A 25,457-nucleotide genomic window follows, 5' to 3' on the forward strand; every position below is an offset into this window, starting at 1 on the left:
CAAGAAATGACAGTCTCTTCAGATTTAGGAGTGATTTCATTTATTCATTCTCTCTCTCTCTCTCTCTCTCTCTCTCTCTCTCTCTCTCTCTCTCCCTCTCTCCATTCAACCAGGCAGAGTTGGTAACAAAGTGTGTCCACAGAGCCCCTCTCCTTGAACACTGGCGTGGCCTGGCTGGCACAGCCGCCCAGAGAGTTTTAGACACCAGAAACACAATTTGCCTAACTTTCCTCACGCCTATCTCAACTGGATTACAGACAACCTCAGCCAGGTCTCTGTCTCAGACACAGTGACCAGCCTTAAACCTGCAGCTAGGGCATAGGAGGTTTGGAACTCCACCGAGCCAAGGGGACTAGGAGAGGTTCAGAGAGAATCTTGCTCCCTCCATCAACCACCACCGGCAAAGAAGCTTTCAGTCCAAAAATAAATAAGTTATTCACTCTGCAACTTCTGACCCATATTCCCCACAACCACCAGCGCCCATCCGACAAAAAGTGCATCCCTGCTACCCCTTCCTATTCAGAAGCCAAGGAGCTAAGCTCGCAGCCTTTCCTCCCCCGCAACCCCTACCCCCATCCCCAGCAAAGCTGGGCAGCGAAACCTAATGCTTGTCCCACCTCCCTAGTTCTGTCACAGTGAGCCTTGAGGTCGCCCGGCGGTTTAGGGGCGGGAGGCCGATCTCTCAGCTAACAGCTGGAGTCCCGCGGTTGAGCTGGGAGCTCCAAGTGCATCCTGCAGGCAGAGGTTGTGCTTGCATCCGAGTCGCCCTCCCGGCCCCCTTCTCACCTTGTAGGTTATGGATCAGTCCCCAGCCTCCCAGAGCTTCTGAATCTGGACCCTAGAGACTCTGATTTCTCTGCCAAAAATTGGCTAGGGGGGGCGGGGGGCCAGAAGAAGGGGGAGGTGTTTGCTCAACTTTTAAGTACGTCACAAGTCTTCCTTCCTGCAGCCAATCAGCGGCAGCCTCGAAGGAGCAACCTTCTCTTCTACCAATCAGCGGTGCTGACAGGTACTAGGTCATGCCCTGCCCCTGCTCTACCCTAAAGTTCATCTGCTCTAAAGATCTCTGACCCTAGAGAGCTTAGCTCATGGCATCTGGTTCTCCCTAGACGGTTATTGATCAGGTTTGTAATTGCCCGTGGCAGTAAGCCTACGAGGGCAGAAAAAAAAAGCACGGAAAAAAATGTCTGGACAGTGTCTACTGAATAGATTTGCGTATCTCCTGGAAAAAGTAGCAAGCGCGCGTGTGTCTTGTTTGTTTTACGAACCGCACTTTACACAGCCTTTTTTTACAGCCTAGGAAGATCAGCCCAAAGCGAGTTCTAGCGTGTTTTAAGGATCCTGATAGCCGAGGTCCTGAGAAGCACAGTGTAGAGTAACCTCCATTCAAGGAACAGAAGTTTAGGGATGACGAATGTATTACAAATTCCAATATTGCTGAAATGCGGGTTTCGTAAAGACTAGCCGCGGTGACCTTGGAGCCTCCGGGTCATAGCTAGAAGGGTGTTATTCTTTTCTGTTTTTACGAGTTTCCCCTCTATTTAGACTTGTGAAGGCTAGTTTTTGGAAATAAGCCTCAAGTGCTGAATAGTTTGTATCAATTTGACACAGGCTAAAGTCATCAGTCAGAGAGGAGGGAGCCTCAGGCAAGAAAAATGTGCGGTTAGATCCCGCTATAGGCAAGCCTGTGGGTGGGGCATTTTCTTAATTAGTGATTCATGGAGGAGAGCCCTTTGTGGTTAATGTTACCCTGATGGTCCTGGGTTCTGTAAGAAAGTAGTCTGAGCGAGCCATGGGAAGCTAGCCAGTAAGCTGCACCCCTCCATGGCTTCTGCATCAGCTCCTACCTCCCGGTTTCTGCCCCGATTGAGTTTCTGTCTTCGGTACTTTTGATGATGAGCTGTTATATGGAAGTGTAAGCAAACTAAACCTTTTTCTCCTCGTTGGTTTTTGAGCACAGTGTATCAGCACGGTGATAGGAACTCTGACTAAGACAAACTGGCACCAGAATAGTGGGTTATTGCTGTGAGAGACCCCACCATGTGTTTTAGGGAGGATTGTGGAAAGACTTTGGAACTTTGACCTAGAAAGCCACTGAGGGGGCTGGAAAATGGGTCAGTGGCTAAGAGCATTGACAGCTAGTCCAAAGACCCAGGTTCAATTCCCAGCACCCACATGAGGGTTCACAGCAGTCTGTAAATCTAGTTCGAGGGGATCCATAGTACCACACGGGCACATACATGGCCATGTAGGCAAAATATACATAAAATAAAATAAATCTCTTTTTTTAAAAATGCCATTGAGTGTTGCGATCTCAGTGGGCTGTTTGGTAGGAGCTTGGAAGATAAGAACACTGCAGACAATGCAGACAGTGGAGATCGGCTGTGAAGTTTCAGGGAAATTTAAAAACTCTATCAGAGCCATTTCTTATTTTGAGATAAGATTCTCTGGTTCTTGCTAGCTCGGGCTGAAGAATCAACCATAACTAACAAGATACCAGAACTATAAAAGTGAAACCTTTACTTTGCTGGATTATTCGATGCTGGTCAGCTTGGAGCTGAGAACTTAGCAGTGGTTAAGAAGGGACCAGCATCGCTGAGGTGAAGTCTTCTGTAAAGTGTTTCCTTGGAGTCGGCATACAGATGATGCGTTCCAGACATGGCCGAGGTTGTACCTTGCGCCGACAGCCAAACTCGGTAGTACAAGAGTCACCCAGGGGCTGCTGGTTTTGAAGGTGTTCATGAAGAGAACGGAGCGGAGGTTTGGCACTGTGTGGCTGGGTTAGACTCCCAGAAGAGAGCCCAGGTGAGATCGCTGGTGAAAGTGCAGCCCAGGTGCAGCAAAAACTCCCAGACTTTCGGAGATGCCGGTACCAGGAGAGGACCAACGAGAACGGAAGCAGCAATGGGGAAGAGCCAGACACAGCCTTGAAGAAGAGTTGCATGTGCTGCAGAGAGCAGAGCTGGAGAAATGACCCAGGCCCCCTTGGAGGAGCCCAGAGGGTCATGAATGAATCTAAGATTATCGGACATTGAGTTATTTACGCTGTTGGGAGTTTATTGTGACTGTGCCCTGGTTCTTCCCTCTTGAAGAATATATTTTTTAACTTAATTTTATTTTTTACAGGAGCTCCCACCTGAAAGACTTGGAACTTTAAAAAGAGATTTGGGGATTCTTTTTTTTTTTTTCTTAGAAAAAAGACTATATGTTTTAAAGGGACCGAGCTTTTAATGTGTTTGAATTTTTGAAGACTGTAGGACTTTTAAAGTTCTTTGTTTTCAATGTGAGGTCTTAGGGATGAATGAGAAAGGAAAGATGTGGCTTAATAGTGGGGCGTGTGTGTGTGTGTGTGTGTGTGTGTGTGTGTGTGTGTGTGTGCGCGCGCGCGCGCACGCGCGAGTGCGACGTTGGCAAGGGGTCAACTGAACTGGATAATTTATGTCAACTTGACAGAAGCTAGAATTATCAGAGAGGAGGGAGCCTCAATCAGGAAAATATCTCCTTTATATCAGGCTATAGTCAAGCTTGTAGGGAATGTTTTGACTTAGTGACTCATAGGGGAGGACCTAGCCCATTGTACATGAAGCCATCCCTGGGCTGATGGTCCTGGGCTCTATAAAAGAGCAGGCCCAGAAAGCCACGGATAGCAAGCCAGCAGGAGCACCCCTCCATGGCCTCTCCATAGCTCCTGCCTCCAAGTTTCTGCCCTGACTGAGTTTCTGCCCTTGCTGCTTTTGGTAGTGAACTGTGGGCAGGTTAACCCCTTTCCTCCCCTTATTGCTTTTGGCCATGGTGCTTCATCACGGCAATAGAAACCTTCAGCATTCTTCAGGCTAAGTGGTTAGGACTGCTGTGATTGTGAGGCAACTGCAGTGTTGCATGTCCACTGCCCAGTAACTGTTTATCTCTTACTGTCTTCACCCCCTTAAAAAGCCATTCCTTAGCCTGCTCTGGCTCTGACCTAGCAGCCTGTGACTAATAGGTAAAACTTCACCACTCACGTAAAGAATGCAGCCAGACAGCACCCGAGATTTATTACAGAGAGTCCCCTGACTCATTGTAAACAACTAAGCTAATGTTTCCACCAGTGTGTGTGAAAAGCATGTTGCTGTGTGCATTTTGTTATGGTGGTTGTTCTGTTCTACCAGAAACTGCTGCCATGTTGGAACATGGAGTTGGTGATAACCTGAATCTGTGTTCCTGGGCATGGTCACTCATATCTGGTCCCAACAGAAACTGTCCTTTACTCCCACTGAGATGAGAATTCTATCTTGCTTCTTTTCTCATATCTTCTTCAGATACATTTAGCTATTAGCTCTCCTGTCTACGTTTTAGACCAGTGATTCTCAACCTTTCTAATCCTGTGACCGTTTAATACAGTTCCTCATGAGGTGGCGACCCCCCAATTGTAAAATTATTTGATTGCTACGTCACAACTATAATTTTGCTACTGTTATAAATTGTAATAAAAAATACCTGATATGTAAGATATCTCTGATAAGTTACACAGCGTGGTAAACAATCCTTACCTTTTCTTGTCCCGTTATGAATCATGAAACGGTTGTTTCATTTTTAGTTGTTTGTTTGTTTTAACCTCTTGTTCTCTTGTGTGATAACAGGATAATAATAAGAGCTGTTTCATGGACTCCTGATTTTGGAGGGAGGGGGGTCATACTAGCCCAAGTGTTCTCGCAAGTAACTAGCTTAAGAAATGGTAAATTATTGATTTCCCCCACATATCTCACTTTCTACACTAACCAGGTTCACCTCTCTAAAACTAAACCATATGCAGGGGTAGAGAGATGACTCAGTAGTTAACATTTGCTGCTCTTGCATAGGACCCAGGTTCAGTTCCCAGCACCTACAGCATAGCTTATGGCCATCTGTTAGTCAAGTTCTAGGGTACCAGGCCTCTCTGGCCTCTGAGGATACTAAGTACACACATGGTATACATACATACATACATACATACATACATACATACATACATACAAGCAAACACTCATATATAAAATAAAAGTAAATTACTTTTTAAAAAGATCAAATATTGCATGTTCTCAGTATATGTGAGCTAATATATGGGCTTAGTTTTTCATCTCACCCCTGTGTCCTTCTTTGAGAAAAGAGGTAGGTAATTGAGATAAACAGGAGGGAATCTAACATGTCCCTAAATGTATTCTCCTTTGAAATTCTTGTGTGAACAGCAATTTTCCAGCACCACATATAACCTATGTGCAATAGTAAATTATTATCTTATGATAAGTAGCCTGTCATAACACAGTAGTTCTCCAACTTCCTAATGCTCGGACCCTTTAGCAGAGCTTGCCTGTTGTGGTGACCCCAACCACAGAAATATTTTTGTTGCTACTTTATAACTGTAATTTTGTGCTTTTATGAATCATAATGTAAACATTTGATATGCAGGGTATCACGTGACCCACCCCCCAAAAGAGTTAACAACCAGTAGGTTGAGAGTCATTCTTCTAACTGAAAGAAAAGTTTCAAGTATAATTTTTAAAAGAAGTTTATTAGTTACAAATTTTGAGTGACAATTATTGTCCCTAACTCCCAGTTTATCTTGAGAATAAAGCCTGCCTTCTCTACCCTCAAGAATCCCTTCAGGTGAGACAGGAGCAGAACTACTCACAGGCAAATCTGGCTTGGAATCTTACGATCCAGCTGTGGGCGGAGATCCTGAATGTTCTACCACCCACCACACTTAGATGAAAGAGGCTGAGAACATTAGTCTCCACCTCCCCTGCCTGGAAAACACGCAAGCAGATTCTAAACCTCTTACTGTGTCCCAGGTCAACTGGCATTGTTCAAATGTATGAACCAGCTTTGCACATTTGAACAACGTTTGTACAAATGTACAAACGAGGGAAGCCCACATGCCTTGTGAAAAAGACAAATTTGTTAGTAAAAGAGTTCATAGATGGAACTTAGATGTAAGTGTAAGGGTCACTTTCCTAGAGTGAGAGAGAAAACATCAGAGCAGTCGCACTGTAAATCTTGGCCGATGCCAAAATAAGACGGTTGGGTAAGAGGTGGGAAGCCACGTCTTCTGAGTCCAGGGTCCAGGAAAGCTGGCCTACTTCATAAAGACTGACAAACAGCTCCACAGGAGAAAAAAAAGGAACCTCAGGAAAAGTGTGAGAAATCCCAGAGTGTTAGGGAAAACGTGCTTAGGCTTTGGGCCAGTATGTCAAGGAAAAAGATAGGAAAAAAAAAGGAAAAGGTAACCCATACCTTCCAGAGAAGTCGGCAGACCCAGCAGTGTTGCTGGGATGGGAATTTCAGAGGGCTGCACCCAGAGAAAGGCCTCTAGACAAGATGAGCATGTCATATCACCAAGGAAATGCTTACTCCTCCCATCTCCTTAGTATGTCTTCAAGTGAAGTAGATGTCCAGTAAGGTGGTCTCCTGATGAGCTAATCAACAGGCAGTCTGGATTAAGAGACAGTAGCATGTGATATGCTAATATTTGGGACACATAACAATGGCATGTCTCTATCCAAGGTTTCTATTTGATTGACAAGGAAAAAATAGCTTTCTCTTAATGGGCCTCAAAAAAAGCCCTGGTAATTTAAGTCTTAAGGAGTGGCAAAGGTGAGGCTTATTTTTCTAGTATTACCAGAGAAACAGGAGGTAGGGTCCAAGACAGATGACGAGGAAGGGCTTTATCATAAGTGTTCTTTAAGCCTAGTCTTCTCTATAACATACCCTCTTCAGTAGTTGAGACCCAATTAGGAGATAGGCTGAAATTGAGATGTAGAACAACTTAAGAGTTTTCCTCTCTTGAAAATTTAAGACTTGGAGGGCAATCCAGGGGTCTCAATTTGAATTGGAATGCACAGGACCATCTGATTGAAGTGCTGATCAGCTGTAAATAAGAGGAGACACAATGGAGACTATGAGCCCAAACTCATAGTATATCTATTAAGATTATAACGGATGTGCCCCGTTTCTGCTAGAGAAATCCAGAGAGGTCTTCCCAAGAAGCAATGGGTGTCTGTCTATAGTTTTAGTCACACTGTCACCTATAGCTTCCAATCAGAGGTGCTCATTTAAAAGAGAGAAGAAACATGACACAAGAACTCCCTTTTGATACTCCTGACTATGAGCCAGAATCAATACCATCTCTAGTTTCTAGCCAAGGACAAGAATTAGAACTGTTCCTTTTCAGGGTTTCTGCCTCTAAAACTTCTGATCACTTTCTCTTCCCTGTTCTTATCAATGGGTTTCTAATGTTTTAAATGAAAAACACACCAATGTTTAAAAAACTCTTACCAGGAGCATCCATATCCCTTGACAGTCACCTGTGCAAAGAAATAGACTCTCTACATTTTCACACCATGTGAGATTTAGTAAGTGTAAGTGCTCTCACACATGAACCAGGTATGTCTCAATTTAATTTTAAATATTTGTGTGTATTTAATGAGTTGTGTAAGAGCTGTGTATTATCAGACCAAACCTGGTGAAGTTGACTTGACGTATAGTGTCACTGATATGTAATAGATCCCATGTATTCAAATCAATAAGGTATTCAAATCAAAAAGGAACACCCAGTGTTTTTCTAAACCACCCATAATGACAAAGGTCTCAAGAAAGAAGATACTTTGAAATGTTGGTCAAAGATTAAAGTGGAGAGATGGTTAAAAACAAAACAAAACAAAACAAAAAAAGCATGTGTAATCTTTTAAAGGATTACATTGGGAAGAGTCAACAGGACAGATTGTGGAGAAAAGACCCAGGCTTTCTTCCCCGAGAATCATAAAGGTTGCATGAGAAGATTAAAACATGCCATTCACTGCAAGTGGTGTTTGTGTTGAGAGTCCCAGAAAGTTAGTTTTACAGCTTGGAAGGTACAATGGTAATTTTCAAGCTCATATATACTTAGGCCATAGGAATAATTTGCTGCATTTTACCATTCTTATACAAAATAATTAGTATATAAAAAGACTACTTCTAAGCAGGTCCACACACACCCCACCTTGTCCTATTAATCATCTTTCTCCCCTACATTTGGTCACGGGCTAGGAGGGATGTTGAAGCATTTAAGAACTCTTATTAAAATGGGTCTTGAAAAATCTAAGCCTATATAAGGAAAATAAGAGACGATCCAAGGTCACCAAAATAATGTTTGGTTCCATATAAGGGCATAAAGTGATGCTTGGACAACCAGGAGAACTGAGAGCAAAAGTTCATGGATTAAAGCTGTGACTACAATTTCTGATTCACTGATTAGAACAACAAGGGCAGGGAGAAACTAGATTACTGCAGGTTATCTTAGATCGGATTTAGCCCCCTTAGTAGCCACCTCTGAATGTGATCTGACATTCTGTGATCCTTAGGTAAATCTTTTGAAATATGTAAATAGACTCCTAGCTCCCACTCATCCACAACTTAACAGTGGCGTGAGAGAGTATCTAAGGGGTTCCTGTTTGTCAAATCTTCCCTACCTAATGTATACAGCAAAACATTTGAAAATGTGTTGATTTATGAACTTCTTTGCTCTATTACTGTAACAATTTTATGAAAGTGCTACCATATTGGACCATGGAATTCGGCTTTAATCTGTGTGCCTGGGCCATGGTCCTAATCTTTGAGTTGTGTTTTGTGCTGACACTTTTCATTGAGAGCGAGTAAGAATGCTATTAGAAGGTAAGAGCTGTGGCAAACGTAGGCTATGCTCAGTGTCTGTGAGTTATTTTAGAGATAAAAGAAGATCCGTTGTCACTTTGAAGTTATTTTGGGAACCCACATGAGGAATGACTTTGTTTATTAGGCCCCTGAGTAACTTCTTGAGCTTTTCAATCTGCACGTTGTAGGTCTCCATCCAACCCATGAAGATATCAGCACACATTAGAAAGTGTTTTTCCTCAATAAGGGGGCATCTGAATAAAATATAATTCCCACTCTTCTCCAAGGCATGTCCTTCTCCTGGGTATGAGGAAGCTGCTTGACTCTACCTCCTGGGTTACCATAGACACGGAGGAAACAAGCCCTGCTTGTGGACTTGTGGACTTTAGTCTTTTTTCCCTCAAAGTACAAGTGACCAGAGAAGTCTGTGCTTCACTTCCCAAGTTGCACAGGTCATAGAATCTCTTAATAGTTCTTCACTGATGTGCTTGAGACAACAAAATCTTACCAGTCTCTTTTAGTCAGACTATCTCTTTGCTGGCTTCTTTCCTTGCTTCTGTATAAGATGGCCTTAAGTTTAACTCTGGAGGAAGAGATAGCTGAGCCATCCCTTGTTGCCCCCTGGTTGGCATATGAACTGTTGGTTCACTTCTCTGTGTGATAGTGGGATAGATTTCTGATGTCCTTTGCAGTACACAACTGCTATCTGCATGCATCACCAGACAGCTCCTGGAGGAGATACAGTTTCAGGGTCATATTTAATTAGAGACTTTGTTCCTGGTAAAAGCCCTCTTCTTTCCATCTAGCTGTGTGATCATGAAGGACTATTCAAGCACATGTAGAGTCAGTGTCAGCATCCACTTACCGTTTCCCATTTGTAAAGTTCAGCTTTGCGAGCTGAGGTATTAGAAGAGGCTTAGCCTCTATTGTCTTGTGAAGGCTGACTAGCACATATCCTGCTCTTCAGATTCCTTTGTTTATGTACCTGTTCCCATGCTTAACTATAATACATAAGGGTTTGCAAGGGCTTATCCTTCAAGGCAAGCTTGCTAGAACAGACTTTCTCTATGACCCACATAGAAGTGAGTTCATTTGTTTGCTTCAGAAACAAGAGCAAAGTTGCTGGGCTTAGTGTGTGGCAACTTAAGGACAATTTCTGCTGATTCCAGGAAGAGGACTTAGGATTTAGATAGTTGTCCCCTAGTTAACCATTGGTGCCCTTTGATTCCGACGACATTTTGAACTTGGTGAGGGGTTAGGACCTCGAACCAGTGTCCCAGAGTGAGTTTAATTGCCTCATCCACTAGCGTTGTTCTAATTGTGATCTCATAAACACTCTGGCCATCCAGATAGTACAGAGTCCAGCTGATTAGGAAAATAGACTATGGGTCTGGGATGCCCCCACAGCTTTTAAGTGAGGATTCCCAATGCCATGCCTTGTCTTTCTGCTACATATAAGAGAATTTTTTTTTAAATCAGGAGTACCAAGGCTGGCACTTGGGAAGCAGAGGCATCTCTATGAGTTCAAGGCCATCCTGACATAAGATTTGTCCCACAAATGTTGATGTAAACCAAGATTACATTGGATTTCAATGAACACCGAGTCCACTGAAAATTTCCAAATAAGACACAAAGAAGAAGGCCAGATTCAAAAGGAGGCAGAATTGCTGCTATGGTGCCAAAGCCAATGAGCTGCACAAGCACTGAGAAGCTGGAAGAGGCAAGCAAGGATTCTCCCGTGGTGGCTTTGGAAACAATGTAGCTCTACCTGTCCCTTGGCTTTACATGTCCGTTATTCAGAAATAAGTTTTATTATTTCAAGCCACCCAGTTAGTACAGTGTCTCTAAGGCCTTCATCTTATCTTTAAACACTGAGAAACCAGGAACTGTATGTAATTCATGCTCCGTTATCTGAAGACCAAATTAAAACATTCAGTGGGCAAAGGAGAGAGGGGAACACATGCAATTTCTAGACAAGGAGGAACTCAAAGTCAAGATCCCTTTGCTACACTGATCTCTGCTTGCTTTCAACAACCAGAGAAAGCAAAGCTGAGCTAGAGCGCTGACTGTTAGCTCCAAAATCAGTTGTAAATTCAGGTATACCACAGCTGTCACTGTCTACTTTTCCAGACCTTCGTGCCGAGCTGTGGCTTCTTATAACCATGGCTATGGTTTTGGAGAAAGAGCCTTCCATGTCTAAAGATCTACTTAGAAAGAGTATCTCACTGTCAAAATTATAGGAAAAGAAACTGATAAGAACATGTTTTAAGCTGCCCCAATTCCTGACAAGTCAGCTATAATTAAGGAGAAAGACAGATAAAAGCTATAGAGAGTTGCTGAACTGTACCTCATGAAAGACATCATTGTTAGTGTTCAAGGATACACAGGGCATAGTGACGCCTAAGATGTGAGAAAAGGTCATGGAAATGCCAGTGTCACATGACACTCATGGACAGCAGTGAGGGGCAGCCAACTTGGAAAGCTTTTTTTTCTTATTTAACTATGGAAAACACTCAGGAATCTCCCTGTTTTCTGAGAAGCCACGGATGCCTTCTCAATGAGTGATCTAAAGGATTTTTTTTTTTTAGCATAAAGAACTACACTTTAGTTGCTTGCTTTCGCCTCAAAGCAATGAGATGGTGAGAAATGCATGCCATCTTTCAAAAGAAAAAAAAGGGTCCTGCCCAGACAAGGGAATTCTTGGCCAGGTCAGTAACGCGTCCATATCCTCACATAGAGATACAAGCACAGGTCCAGACTGGAGGACCCTGAAATAGTCTCTGGACTCTGGACCATTTTCTCTTACAAAATAGTAAAACTTAAAATTTCAAAATTAATTACAAAAAAATAAATGAAAATTACTTGTTGCCGATTTTAAAATTTATGCTCCATTCCCTTCATATTAGACAATTAACAAGAAATGCTTGACATAGAAATCCTTCCTGGCTGCAATTCTGGTTTCCTTTAACCCTTTAGACTATTCCATGGATTCTGATCTCAGGACCCTCAGGACTCATGCAGAATATACATGACAATAAAAATTGTAGAGGGAGTCATGGAAGAAACTGGGGAAAGAGGGTAGAAATGATATAAATACAATACTCATGGACGAGCTTCTCAAAAGATTTAAATTTAAAGACGTAGGGCTAAATTTAAAGATGTTTTCCCCCTCATTTCTATGTATATAGAGAGATGATATGGCAAAACAAACGAACTATACTGAAGGCAAATTAATACACTGACATTTAATGTGGTCAGTCTGTTTCTTTCTGTCTCTGTGTCTCTCTCTGTGTCTCTGTCTCTGTGTCTCTCTCTCTTTCTCTGTCTCTCTCTCTCTTTCTCTGTCTCTCTCTCTAAACTATTTCTTTTGAGTTCTACATGGTCAGCCCCTAAGAACCCTACAATTTAATAAGAGTAAAGTTGAGTAGCGCTGGAAGAGTTACTCAACCAGTCATCCTGTGTTTTTAACATGTCCAATAAAAGGAACCTGGAAATATATACGAATAATATATTGAAAAATACATGTGAAAAATATGAAGAAATACTTAATTCTTTCTTCATACAGATACTAATTACTATCGCCACTGGAGATAACTCATTCTGTTGTATAAGTATCAATTCTGACCTCAAATTAAGATAAATTTATAACAATATGGTAGTTCCTAGCCTATGCTATAAATAACTCTAACAAACATATGATGAATGATGAACAAGCAAAAGCATGGAGTATATAAACTCATGTTTTGGTAGCTATGTAAAAACTAAACTACACGAACTGATGCTTTTCCTTGTGCATTTAAAATCTCAACCAGAGGGCTGGAAGGATGGCTCAGCGGTTAAGAGCTCCGACTGCTCTTCCAGAGGTCCTGAGTTCAATTCCTAGCAACCACATGGTGGCTCACAACCATCTGTAATGAGGTCTGGTGTGTCTGAAGACAGCTACAGTGTACTTATATATAATAAATAAATCTTTTTAAAAAAATTAACAAAGGGTCATCTAGGGAGGCCAAACCTGGAAGTCAGCTAATGTAGGCACAGGCAGCAATGGATAGCCATAGATGAGCATTGTAGAGTAACAGGGAGGGACGGTGGTGTGTGTGCCTGTCGAGCTAGGGAGCCAGAGCTCTGTAGGTGGCATGAGAAAGGAGCTTCCATGCCATAACTCTTGTTTCCAGTTGAGATTTAACTTAACTGTTAAGCCAACTCTCCAGCCCTTGTTAATTTTTTAAAAGATATATTTATTTTAGGTGGATGAGTATTTTGCCTACTCCGTATGAGTACATGACCCTCAGTGGTCAAAAGAAGGTGTCAGATCCCCTAGAAGTGAGGGCGAAGATAGTTGTGTGCTACCATATGCTAAGAACCAAACCCAGATAAGCCTGTTTCCATGTTTAAAGAAGCATTAGCCAAAGAGTTATCGGCAAGGTTAGGGGAACAAAAATGACTTGCTGATATGCTCAAGGATTAGTTACAGCTGGAAATCGAAGGGGCAAAGACTGGACAACAGCTTCTCCAAAACCTGAAAAGAGTTGGGAGCTATTGAAAAATAGTTGTTGAGCAGAAATTATAAACGTACAATATAGTCACTGCCGACACTATTCCCAACTAAAGGCAAGGAAGGAGGACAGTGGCATGACATTCTTCCTGCCCCCACCCTACTATGCTTGTAGCTGACTCCCTTTGACTAAACACCCGGAAGCCAAAGGGCCAAAGAACTGTAGTCATGGGATTCATAGAGGTGAGTCTTCTGGGGCACACTGGGTAAAGGGCATGGTCTGGATCGAAGCAAGGGTATGGGGTAGCAAACAGACTAACCAGCGTAGCTCACCTCTTTTTTTTTTTTTTTTTTTTTTCAATCAGCATCCACTTTAACCCTTGCCTGGATAAAGAACTTTCAATCTTAGCACAGGAAAAAAAATGTGGTCTCAGCAGCCACTGTATCCTAACTGAGCCATGTCTGTTCTGTTTTACTTCCCACTGAAATATAAAATATTCTACCCACCCCTACTTGTCTTTATGAAAATGTCTGATGGCAAGTGGAGACAGCTAGTTAACTTTAAAGTAGCTGTCCCATAAGTGCTCACGAAGCCTGAAATGACCCAACAGTAACTTCCCTTCAACATCAGTTTCATGCACTTGGAGCAGAATTCTGTGTGTGGCCAAGGATTTGTTTTCTTTGAAATCTTGGTCCTCGGTGTCTTCAACTTTCTTTCTTTCTTTCTTTCTTTCTTTCTTTCTTTCTTTCTTTCTTTCTTTCTTTTTTCTTCTTTTTTTCGGAGCTGTGGACATCTTCAACTTTCTAAAGCTATTAGACTTTTCCTTTGCCTGGTGCTTTGAGCATAGAGATCAAGGTTGTGAATTTACCCTTGTCTTTAGGTATCTTCCCCGAAGTAGTCTGAACTGTCCAGCCAACTTTACAGTCTACCTCAGCATTGTAACAGCCAAGTGTCCCCAGCTAATTCGTCTCAGCACTTCAGTCTCTCCATGAACATGACTGCCCGCCACCCTCCACAGTAGTGTGATCACTGTGAATGATGATTTCCAAATATGTAGCATTCCATTTCCTCTTCACAAGGATGTTAACCATATACTCAAATATGCAAGCATCCTGACCATGACCTCACTTTGAGCAGCTGCCTGCCAAAGCCTCTACAGGGGTCGTTATGAGTCAGGGTCTCAGTGGCACCAAGATGACTCACTCTGTGGGTCCAGTTCTTCTTTCTCTTACTCCACACTTCAACCAGAATAGCTCACCAATTCCCAGCAGGAAATCCTATTGATCCATTGATTTCACAATTTAGGCCTCTTAATGATCCATTGGTATCCTAACTCAGGAGAATCCTCTAAAGATATTATTCATAAAAGTCATCTTTTGGGGGCACAGGAACAATAGGAAAACTAGATATTAATCAGCATATATGGTCACACTGCCATTTTTAAAAGTCATGACTCTGGAATTATTTATTTAAGGCTGAGAAAACTTAAATGTTCTTTACAGAGTAAGGATAGCAATATTTAACTCTTGAAATAAATAAAAAGACAGCATGGACATGTATGTGGATGAATTTCTACCATAGAGACCTGAGACCTCACTCACTAAAATTCTCTTCCAACCACAAAGATTACTCAGCCACCACTAATATGCCTTCTAAATGTTTTACTTTGATTGTGTTTCCTTGATGGGATTTAATGAATTCAAATAATTTGTGAATGCAATTCTGTTAAAATGGAATTTATCAGCTTTCAAATACAATTTATTATAAATTATGTTTTATATAATTAACCTTCAATAATACTACACAACTTTGCTAATGCCCTTAGGAGAAAGCCAAATTACTGGATCACATGTGGACATGTGTAATTTCCTGACTCTGATGAATGCTTACATTTTAGTCCTACACTGGAAAATTTAATCTGGCTCCTTTAAAAGATTTTTACTCTTTATTTCTCTCTGTGTGAAGTGTGTGTGTGTGTGTGTGTGTGTACACATATGCAGATGCATTCACCCATGTGTGCACATATAAAAGCCAGAGGCCCATGCTAGGTCCTCTACCATTCTCCACCTTAATTAGTTCACTGAGAGATTAGTACAATGTGTTTTGACCATGCTCACCCTGCCCAACTCTTCCCATATCCACTCTCCTTCTCTATCATACAGTTTTATATTAAAAACTTTAAAAACAAATTCACACTCTCCAAAATATAGGTGGTTGTGGTCTTTCTCTGGAATATGGTCAATTACTAGTCTTAGAGAAAACTGACTCCTCCTTTCTTAACAGCTAACAATGACCAATTACTCCATTGCCCTCTCTAGACTGGGCTTCGGCTGCATGGGTTGCATGGGTTTGTGCATGCTGTCACAACCACTGTCGAGGGAAGATGCTTCCTGTAGTCATCAACAACCTCTAGCCCTTACACTCTTTATACATTCTCTCCCAAAATAATGGGAAGCAGGAGAAGTAAGTGTGTGTGTGTGTGTGTGTGTGTGTGTGTGTGTGTGTGTTTGTGTTTTCTTTAGGGCTGAGCATTCTGAATTCTTATTCTTTGCTCCTTAGCCAGTTGTGGGTTTCTGTGTTAATTATGATCTATTGCAGATGAGAGTTGAGAGATGCATTAACTTATAGATATAACAATTAGCCATTAGGGGTCAGTTTAGTGCTAAATCCATTCATCAGTAAGATTTATTTATTTATTATTTAAGGTTTATTTATTATGTATTCAGTGTTCTGCTTGCATATGTGACTGCACACCAGAAGAGGGCACCAGAGCTCATTACAGATGGTTGTGAGCCACCATGTGGTTGCTGGGAATTGAACTCAGGATCTCTGGAAGAGGAGCCAGCACTCTTAACCTCTGAGCCATCTCTCTGGCCTCAATAGTAGTACTTATTTAAATTGGACACTTGCTGAACCAGAAGCCCACCGTTTTACCTATAGTGGGTGGCCCACCCCCGTTTCTTCTATGCTGTCAGCTCCGGAATGCCCTGTTTTTACATGGATGCAAATCAAACCCAGGTTCTTATCGTTGTGCAACAAACGTTTTCCCACTGACCCAGCTCCCCGGTCCACTTTCTAATTTCTTTTTTCTTGCCTTCTTGAATTATTCATGACTCTTTGGTTTTGTAAGACTGCCCCCTGTTCACTATAGCATCTACTCTCTAGGAGACTTTTAGTGTGCAGTAAATGATTGTTGCCTATAGGTCAGAATGTTGTTCTACAGACCTCTAGCATTTATTTGCATCCCTTTACTGAAATTTCTTGCTCATGTGATAGAAGTGCTCCATTTTCCTCTTCCAAAAACCCTAGAAAGGGTTTAGTGAATTTGGAGGACCTACATGATTGTATGCAAGACCAAGAGCCACAGGGAACACAGAAACAATACAGACAGAAAGTTCTAGTGGATTTGGAGGGCCTGCATGATTGTATGCAAGACCAAAAACCACAGGGAACACAGAAACAATACAGACAGAAAGTTCTAGTGGATTTGGAGGGCCTGCATGACTGTATGCAAGACCAAAAACCACAGGGAACACAGAAACAATACAGACAGAATGAAAATACAATGTAGGGGCTGGGGATTTAGCTCAGTGGTAGAGCGCTTACCTAGGAAGCACAAGGCCCTGGGTTCGGTCCCCAGCTCCGAAAAAAAAGAACCAAAAAAAAAAAAAAAAAGAAAAAAAGAAAAAGAAAAAGAAAATACAATGTAATTAACACGGAAAAATTTTTTGGTTGGGTGATATAACTCAGCAGTACAGAACTTGACTAACATGTAGAAAGCCTTAGAACTGATTAGAAGCATTGAGAAAGGTGGAGGTGGGGGGAAAGGAGGGAAGGAGAGAAGGAAGGAAGGAAGGAAAGAAGGAAGGAAGGAAGGAAAGAAGGAATTAACTGTGGGCGTGCCTATGTGCTGGTGGGAAGAGGCAGCAGGGTAAATGCTTGTAGTTCTTGCCTGACATCCTGAATTCAGTCACCAGAACCTATGGTGTAAGGAGAAAACTGACTTCTGGAAGTTGTCTTCTGACATCCGTGTGAACACCATGGCGTGTGCATAGGCACTGATACATGCACATTATACACATGTACACACATGCATACAAACTAATAAATTTTAAAGAGTGTTTATGGATGCTAGCGTGCTCTATCTGGAGAGCTGTAATGTTTATGATAGACTTACAGTATTAACAAGAAGAAATTAAACTTTAAAGTGTTCGATGGTGTATAGAACAAGGATAGAGGAAGACAGAGTTGTGGAGCTTAGGGATAGAAAAGGAGGCACTAGAGTGGGAGGAGTTGTGTAAACACCATGATAGGGCTTCGGTGAGCTCAGCATGCTGCCTATTCACAACCCTTTCAAATACAGGGCTTTAAAGTTGATGCCTTTGCATATATATATATATATATATATATATATATATATATACACATATATATATACACATATATGTATGTATGTATTACGTGAGCGTGTCTGGTACCCATGGAGGGGGCATCAGATTTCCAAGGTCTAGGGCAGTGGTTCTCAAGGTATGGATTATGACCCCTCTGAGGGTCGCATATCAGAAATCCTGTGTATCAGATATTTACATTGCAATTCATAACCAAATTTCAGTTATGCAGTAGCGATTAAATAATGTTATGACTGGGAGTCACCATGATACGAGGGACTGTATTAAAGGGTCCCACATTGGAAGGTTTAGAGCCACTGGTCTAGAGTTACAAAAGATAGATGGCGGTGAGCAGCCATATGGGTGCTGAGGATTGAGCCTCTGTCGTCTGCAAGATCAACAAGTGAGCTTAAACACTGAGCCAACCCTTTGGCACTAGGAGGCTTTGTATAGACGACTACATGGAGACTCAGCTTGCCTTCGTGTTCTGGTTCTGGAGATTTCAACATGAAAGGGCTGTCAGCGTGCAGGGACACTCAGTAGAGGCTGAGGGTCAGCCTACTCTGTTTTACTTGTTGGCACAGGGTGAGCGGTAGGTTGATGTCGTTATGCAGGTGAAGGCAGATGCGAGAGAAAACGAGGCCCGTTATTGGACGAGAAGGAAGGGAGGCAGGATCAGAGGTAGGTTATAGAAGGAGAGGGAGAAGCAGAAGAAAAAGAATCAACATGGAGGCAGATGTAAATGATCCTTGCCATGCGTCTCTACATAGACACAGGTTGCTATGAATATTTCTTAAGGGATGGATTTCTATAGGTCAATTTATCTTATTCAGGTGGGCGGTTTATGTCCTTATCAATTGATTGTGAGTTTATTGTGTGGATGTATTGTGGATTGGGAATTTAACATATAAATCTTGTTTGTTGGGTTGCAGTTTGTTGAGCCCTGATTTTACTGGAACCAGAGTTCACGGCTAGCAGAGAACTGCAGGGAGAGATACCAACCAGCGATAAATTATGGTTAGTTCCACATGGCCCACGGGTGCGGGAACTAACTCCAGGGACCAGCATGGCAAGAGGCCACGCTGGAACGGCTCGTGGATCACCTGGGTCTGAGAGTACGTGGGGGCAGCGTGGAGCTGCTGAGATAAAGATATCCCACAGTGCCGTGTGGTCCTACGGGTGCCTGCGCTAAGGCGAGTTAAAACCATTCCGACATTTTCTAAACATTTACTGCAACAGTTAGTAATAATATTTTGATAACTGGTTAACATTTTATTTCATGACATAGACTGATTTATTTGCTAATGTTCTGTTGGTAGTGATGACGGTGGTGGTGGTTTGTTTTGGTCGTTTGGTTCTTAGAGGCAGAGTACTCTGTAGCTCGAGCTAGCTTTGGACTGATGGCAGCAAGTTCCAGTCTCCCAAGCCTCCAGATTACAGGTATTCACCACCACGTCAGCTTGTGTCGACACTTTTAAAAGCATTCTTACATTTCTTAAAAACTATACAAATTGTGTTTATAAAAATATAATACATTAATGAGTTCCTGGAAGTTTTCTAAGGAACCACAGTGGACAGCAGGCTACAAATGATCATAGAGTCTGGTTAAATCACATTGCTGAGGATCGCATGCGCAGTGAGGAAACCATCTGCCTGGAACTGGGATAGCAAAAGCAAAGACCTGGTGGGCCAGGAGCTAAGAATGCCACGTGTTGTTTTCCAAGTTTTAATGAACTTTAAAATTACAAGTGAATAAAATCTTAAAATGTCAAAAATATAAGCATAAACAGCATAACAACCCAGTGGTAAACTAATAAGTTTAAATGTCAGCATGCTAAATCTGTGATTTTGACCCAATTGAAGATTGTTTTAGGATTAAAAAGAGTTTAAATCATAAAAACAATAAACTAAGTATCAAACTATTAAAAACTTTTATTCTCTGGCAAACTTATAAGAAAATAAAAATACAAAGCATAGACTAGACGATGTTTTCACATCACGTGTCTAATAAAAGTCTCAAATCTATCGTATATGAAGGGTTCTTGCCTTTCCTTTCAGCAGCGCGAGGCAGCAAGATGGCGGTACAGATTTCCAAGAAGAGGAAGTTTGCAGCTGATGGCATCTTCAAAGCTGAACTGAATGAGCGTCTCACTCGGGAGCTGACTGAAGATGGCAACTTTGGAGTTGAAGTCTGAGTTACGCCGACCAGAACAGAAATCATTATTTTAGCCACCAGAACACAGAATGTTCTTGGGGAGAAGGGTCGTCGGATCACAGAGTTGGCTGCAGTTGTCCAGAAGCAATTCAGCTTCCCTGAAGGCAGCGTAGAGCTTTATGCAGAAAAAGTGGCCACAAGAGGTCTGTCTGTCTGTGTGCCATTGCCCAGGCAGACTCTAGCTACAAACTCCTAGGAGGGCTTGCAGTTCGAAGGGCCTGCTGTGGTGTGCTTTGATTTGTTATGGAGAGCGGGGCCAAGGACAGCAGGGTTGTGGTGTCTGGGAAGCTCCGAGGACAGAGGGCCAAGTCCATGAATTTGTGAATGGTCTGATGATTCACAGCGGAGACCCTGTTAACTGCTATGTTGAGACCGCTGTGCCCCATGTGCTCCTCAGACAGGCTGTGCTGGGCATCAAAGTGATGATCATGCTACCCTGGAACCCAAGTGGTAAGACTGGTCCCAAGAAGCCTCTGCCTGATCGTGTGAGCATTGTGGAACCTAAAGATGAAATCTTGCCCACTACCCCCATTTCAGAACAGAAGGGTGGGAAGCCAGAGGCACCCCCCATGCCTCAGCCAGTGCCTACAGCATAACAGGGTCTTGGCAGCTGCACCTGGAGGCTGGATGTTGTCTTGTAAAGACGTTTAATAAAATCTTGAGCAAAGACACACACACACACACACACACACACACACACACACACACAAAATAAATAAATAAATAAATAAACAAGGTCTCTTATAGTTAATAAATAAATAATAAAACTACCGATGCTTTAAAATGAATAAGAGATTTAAACAAACATCACAAACACACACACGGTATGTTACTGTTGGGCAAGAACATGAATATCCATTTAATATCAGAAGTCAATGGGGAAATAAAGCCTAGAGGTACCAGTATACATCCCAGAATAACTACAGTACAAAGCATTGATAAAGACGTAGAACTGTTGTTACTCTCAAACATTCCTGGCCAGAATACCATAGTATAAAACAACTTTAGAAAACAGTGCTGTGGTTTCTGATGAAATAAAGCATACAAGCTAGAATTCGCACATCTAAGTAACCAAGAAAAACAAAGACCTGTGGTCATCCTCAGAAGCAAGTGTCCCTGGGAAATTCACTCCCGAGAGCCAAAACTTAGAAACAGCTGATCTCTGAATCAGTCAGTGAACTACAGTGTAGGAACTGAAAATGCAAAACAAACAAAAACACCAAGCACAAGGAATCCTGAACCTCACAGCATTGTGAATCCCAAAAGCATTACAGCAAGGAAAAGAAGAGAAGCCTAAAAAGCCACATCTGGTAAAAATTCTACTAAAAGAGAGTTCTGGTAAGGAGAAGGTACAGAGTCAGGAAGCAAACTAGTGTGTCCCAGAGTTTAGGCAAAAGGTGACTGACTGTCCGCAGCATCAGGAAGCATTATGGGTTGATTTGGGTTGTGGTTCCATAATTTCATACACTGGTGGCCATTTTACTAAGGCTCTCAGTCTTACAATCTTTTCTCATGTGTGTGAGTGTGTGAGTGTGTGTGTGTGTGTGTGTGTGTGTGTGTGTGTGAGAGAGAGAGAGAGAGAGAGAGAGAGAGAGAGAGAGAGAGAGAGAGAGAGAGAGACTATGACTGTTTGTGTACATGTGTCACAGTCCACATGTGGCTGTCAAAGGATGACCTCAGGTGTCAACCCTCGTCTTCCACCCTGAGCCCAGGTGTCTTGTTCACCTCTGTGGCCAGGCTAACTAGCCAGCAAGTTTCAGGAGATTCTCCCATCTGTCTCCCATGTACGGGAATGCTGTGTTTGCTGCAACCAATTAGTTCTATGTGGGTTCTAGGATCCAAATAGGTTCTCATACTTCCCCACTGAGTCATCTCCCTAGCTGTTTTTAAAATAATTCTCTTTTTCTTGGATATTTTATGTATTTACATTTCAAATGTTATCTCCTTTCCCCCCTCTCCCATACTCTCCACTCCCCCAGCTTCTATGAGGATGTTCCCACGCCCACCTACCCACTCCAACCTCAACGCCCTGCCATTACCCTACATTGGGGAAACAAGCCTTCACAGGACCAAGGGCTTTTCCTCCCATTAATGCTGGACAATGCCATCCTCTGCTACATATGTGGCTGGAGTCATGGGTCCCTCCATGTGTAGTCATTGGTTGGTGGTTTAGTCCTTGGGAGCTCTGGTGGGGTTTGGTTGGTTGATACTGTTTTTCTTCCTATGGTGTTGCAAACCCCTTCAGCTCCTTCCGTCTTTTCTCTAACTTCTCCATGGGGGTTCTCTTGTTCAGTTTGATGGTTAGCTGTAACCATCCTCATCTGTATCAGTAGGACTCTGGCAGAGCCTCTCAGGACACACCCATATCTGGCTCCTGTCAGCAAGCACTTCTTGGCATCAGCAATAGTGACTGGGTTTGGTGGCTGCATTTAGGATGGATCCCCAGGTGGGGCAGTCTCTGGATGACCTTTCCTTCAGTCCCTCCTCCACTCTTTTCCTCCAGTGAGTCTTTTGTTCTCCCTTCTAAGAAGGAATGAAGCATCCACATTTTGGTCTTCTTTCTTCTTGGGCTTCATATGATCTGTGAATTTTTTCTTAGGTATTCGAGCTTTTGGGCTAATATCCACTTATCAGTAAGTGCATACCATTTGTGTTCTTTTGTGACTGGGTTACCTCACTCAGGACGATATTTTCTAGTTCCTTCCATTTGCCTAAGAATTTCATGTTGTCATTGTTTTTAAAAACCAAGTAGTACTCCATTGTGTAAACATACCATACTTTCTGTATCATTCCTCTGTTGAAGGACATCTGGCAATTATAAATAAGGTTGCTACGAACATAGTGGAACGTGTGTCCTTGTTATATGTTGGAGCATCTTTTGGGTGTATGCCCAGGAGTGATATAGCTGGGACCCCAAGTAGTACTATGTCCAATTTTTCTGAGGAACCACCAGACTGATGGGTCCTGAGTTCAATTCCCAGCAACCACATGGTGGCTCACAACCATCTGTATTGATATCTGATTCCTTAGCTTCATATAATCATTTTTAAGTTACATTCCAATAAGGATAACTTCCAAACCAATAATCAGAAGCTCTTTCCCAGTTATGGTCTGAAGTTGAGGTGTCATGGACCAGGTGTTTATGTTTCCTTAAGAGTCATATCCTCGAGTTCCAGATTTCCTCGTGATGTTTTTGGAGGTATAGTCTGAGGTATGATTGGTTGTATATGGTATTGGTGCCCTTGCAAAGGAAGAGTGAGATGTGAGCCTGCACACATGGAGGAAAGGCTCTGCAGTCAGGGAGAAGGCACCGACTTCAAGCTAGAAAGAGATGCTAGCATACCGGTACCTTGACCATGCCCTCAGGACCCATAAGAAATTAACATTTGCTGTTTACCCAGTCTGTGCCATTTTGTATAACTGTAGAACTATTAATTTGTACCTCGGGAGATGTTAATACTCTAAGAACAACAGGCAATACGGTCCCAGAAACTTGGGTAATCCTGATATGAGATTTTTCTCAGGGAGCTCCACGATGAACAGAGCATGCGGAAAAAGATGGTTAAGAGGGAGGAAGAGAGAGAGAGACAGAGAGGGATAGAGAGAGAGACAGAGAGGGAGAGAGAGAGAGACAGAGAGACAGAGACAGAGACAGAGACAGAGAGCAGTTGAAACTTGTTTAACTGAACTGAGCTGAGACTTTTTATTTTCCTCATCAAAACTATTCCTCTTGGAACAGAGTCTCTGAATAAACCAGTTTGGGAACTTCTGGTGTCCAATATTTGTTGGAGAAGCTTGTCAGCAAAGAAAATAAATCCAATGAACCTGATCTGTCACCTGATTTAAAAAAAAATCGACCCCAATTTTATTTTTTAGAAAAATATACAGTTAATTTTGACTTCTTTTTTTATTCCAAGTCTATGAATTTTAAGACATATATGGGTTTATGTAACCAATATCAGAATTTATAAAAATGCAATATAGTTATGTGTCACAAAACTTTCATCTGAATAATATACTGCTTGCATTCCTAATTTCTGGCAACCAATAGCTTCTTTTCTGTTGCACTGTTAGTTGAAATTAGTTAGTTTCCTGATTATAGTTTCTCCTCTGACTACTGTGATAATATTGAAATATTAAGAGAAAATAACTGTGATAATCAACTTTCAAGGAAAGAAAGTTTCTTAAATTAAAAATAGATTACTTTAAATTTATTTTATGTGTACAAGTGCTTTGCCTGCATATACGTCTGTGTACCACGTGCCTGCCTGGTACCTGTGGGAGATAGAAAAAGTGTGGATCCCCTTGAACTGGAGTTAATGAGCCACTATGTGGGTGTTGAACCCAAGTCCCCTGTGTAAGGGCAATAAGTATCCTTAACCACTGAGCCACCTCTTCAGCCCCGATGTTTTTAATGAGATTTCTCAATTGTCAAAAATAAAGTGACACCACTTAGATGCACTTATTTTTGTATTAATTGATTCTGCTGATATGTGGGTCTATTTCTTATCAACCCCTGCTTTTCAAAACAGTTTATTTAATCTTCCACCCTTTACATACAAATGAAAACATCTCAAAAAAAATCTGCCCTGATTGTGACTCGAACTGTATCAAATCTGTAGATCAAAGTTCTGGCTTGATGTATCTGTCATTATGCCCCCTCCTTTAAAAGCATTTCTCTATACACTTAGTTCCTTTGTTTGTATTCCTCTACATGCAGATGTCCAGTCTGACAAGCACCATTTGTTAAAGATGCTGTCTTTTGTCCAGTGTGGATTTCTGGCTTCTTTATCAAAAATTATGTGTCCATAGGTATATAGATTTAGGTCTGAGTCTTCCATTTGATTCCATGGGCCAATGTACCTATTTTTATGTGAATATCATGCTGTTTTTATTACTATGGCTTTGTAGTACAGCTTGAAATCAGGAATGGTGAGATCTCTACCAGTTCTTTTATTGTTCAGGGTCTGGAGTATAAAAATTAATTGATTGATTGATTGATTGATTGATTAACTAACTAGTAGAAAATAAAACAATAAAATGACTATTAATGATAATCTGTTATATACAGAGATCAGTGCCTTACTCAGTTATACAGAGAACCTTCCTCCTATAGCAGATGGGAACAAATACAGAGGTTCACAGCCAGATATTACACAGAGAGAGAGAGAGAGAGAGAGAGAGAGAGAGAGAGACAGACAGACAGACAGACAGACAGACAGACAGACAGACAGAGACAGAGAGACAGAGACAGACAGAGAGACAGACAGACAGATCTTGAAACATACACCTTTAAATGGCATGTCACCATTAAATCCCACCCCTCAGAACTCAAGACACGAAGAGTGAGTGGTCCGGAGGGGATGAAGACAGTGAGAAAAGCAGTCCCTGTAAATCCACTGAGCAAAGGTGATGTGCCTCACAGAGACTGGGGTACAAAGCACAAGGCCTGCATGGGTCCTCTGCACCAGGGACCAAGGGACCACACACCCTGCCCTCTGCACGTATGCGACAGATTTCAATTTAGTGGTGTGATGGGACTCCTGAGGGTGTAAACGAGTGGGCCTCTGATTTCTGGGCCTATCCGTGGGTCCTTCTGTTGATTTGCTTCGTCCAATCTCAATGTGACGGTTTTTGTTTTAGCTTATTATATTTTATTGTATTACATTTTGTCGTTATCTCCTAGAAGCCTGCTCTCTTCCAATGAAAGACAGA

General features: G+C 42.0%; 1 protein-coding gene and 1 pseudogene across 1 annotated transcript in view; one reads left to right on the forward strand and one right to left on the reverse strand.

Moving 5' to 3' along the window:
* The window catches only part of Aass (aminoadipate-semialdehyde synthase), a 63,453-nt gene extending 62,633 nt beyond the window's left edge, over positions 1-820 (reverse strand). The window contains 1 exon segment of the mRNA NM_001100963.1: positions 787-820. The gene's annotated coding sequence lies outside the window, so the exon portion shown is untranslated.
* Positions 821-19,601: 18,781 nt separating this feature from the next.
* Rps3-ps7 (ribosomal protein S3, pseudogene 7) lies at positions 19,602-20,411 on the forward strand (annotated as a pseudogene).
* Positions 20,412-25,457: the final 5,046 nt, after the last annotated feature.

This window comes from Rattus norvegicus, chromosome 4, assembly GCF_021556685.1.
Source record: "Rattus norvegicus strain SHRSP/BbbUtx chromosome 4, alternate assembly SHRSP_T2T, whole genome shotgun sequence".
NCBI classification, from domain to species: Eukaryota; Metazoa; Chordata; class Mammalia; order Rodentia; family Muridae; genus Rattus; species Rattus norvegicus.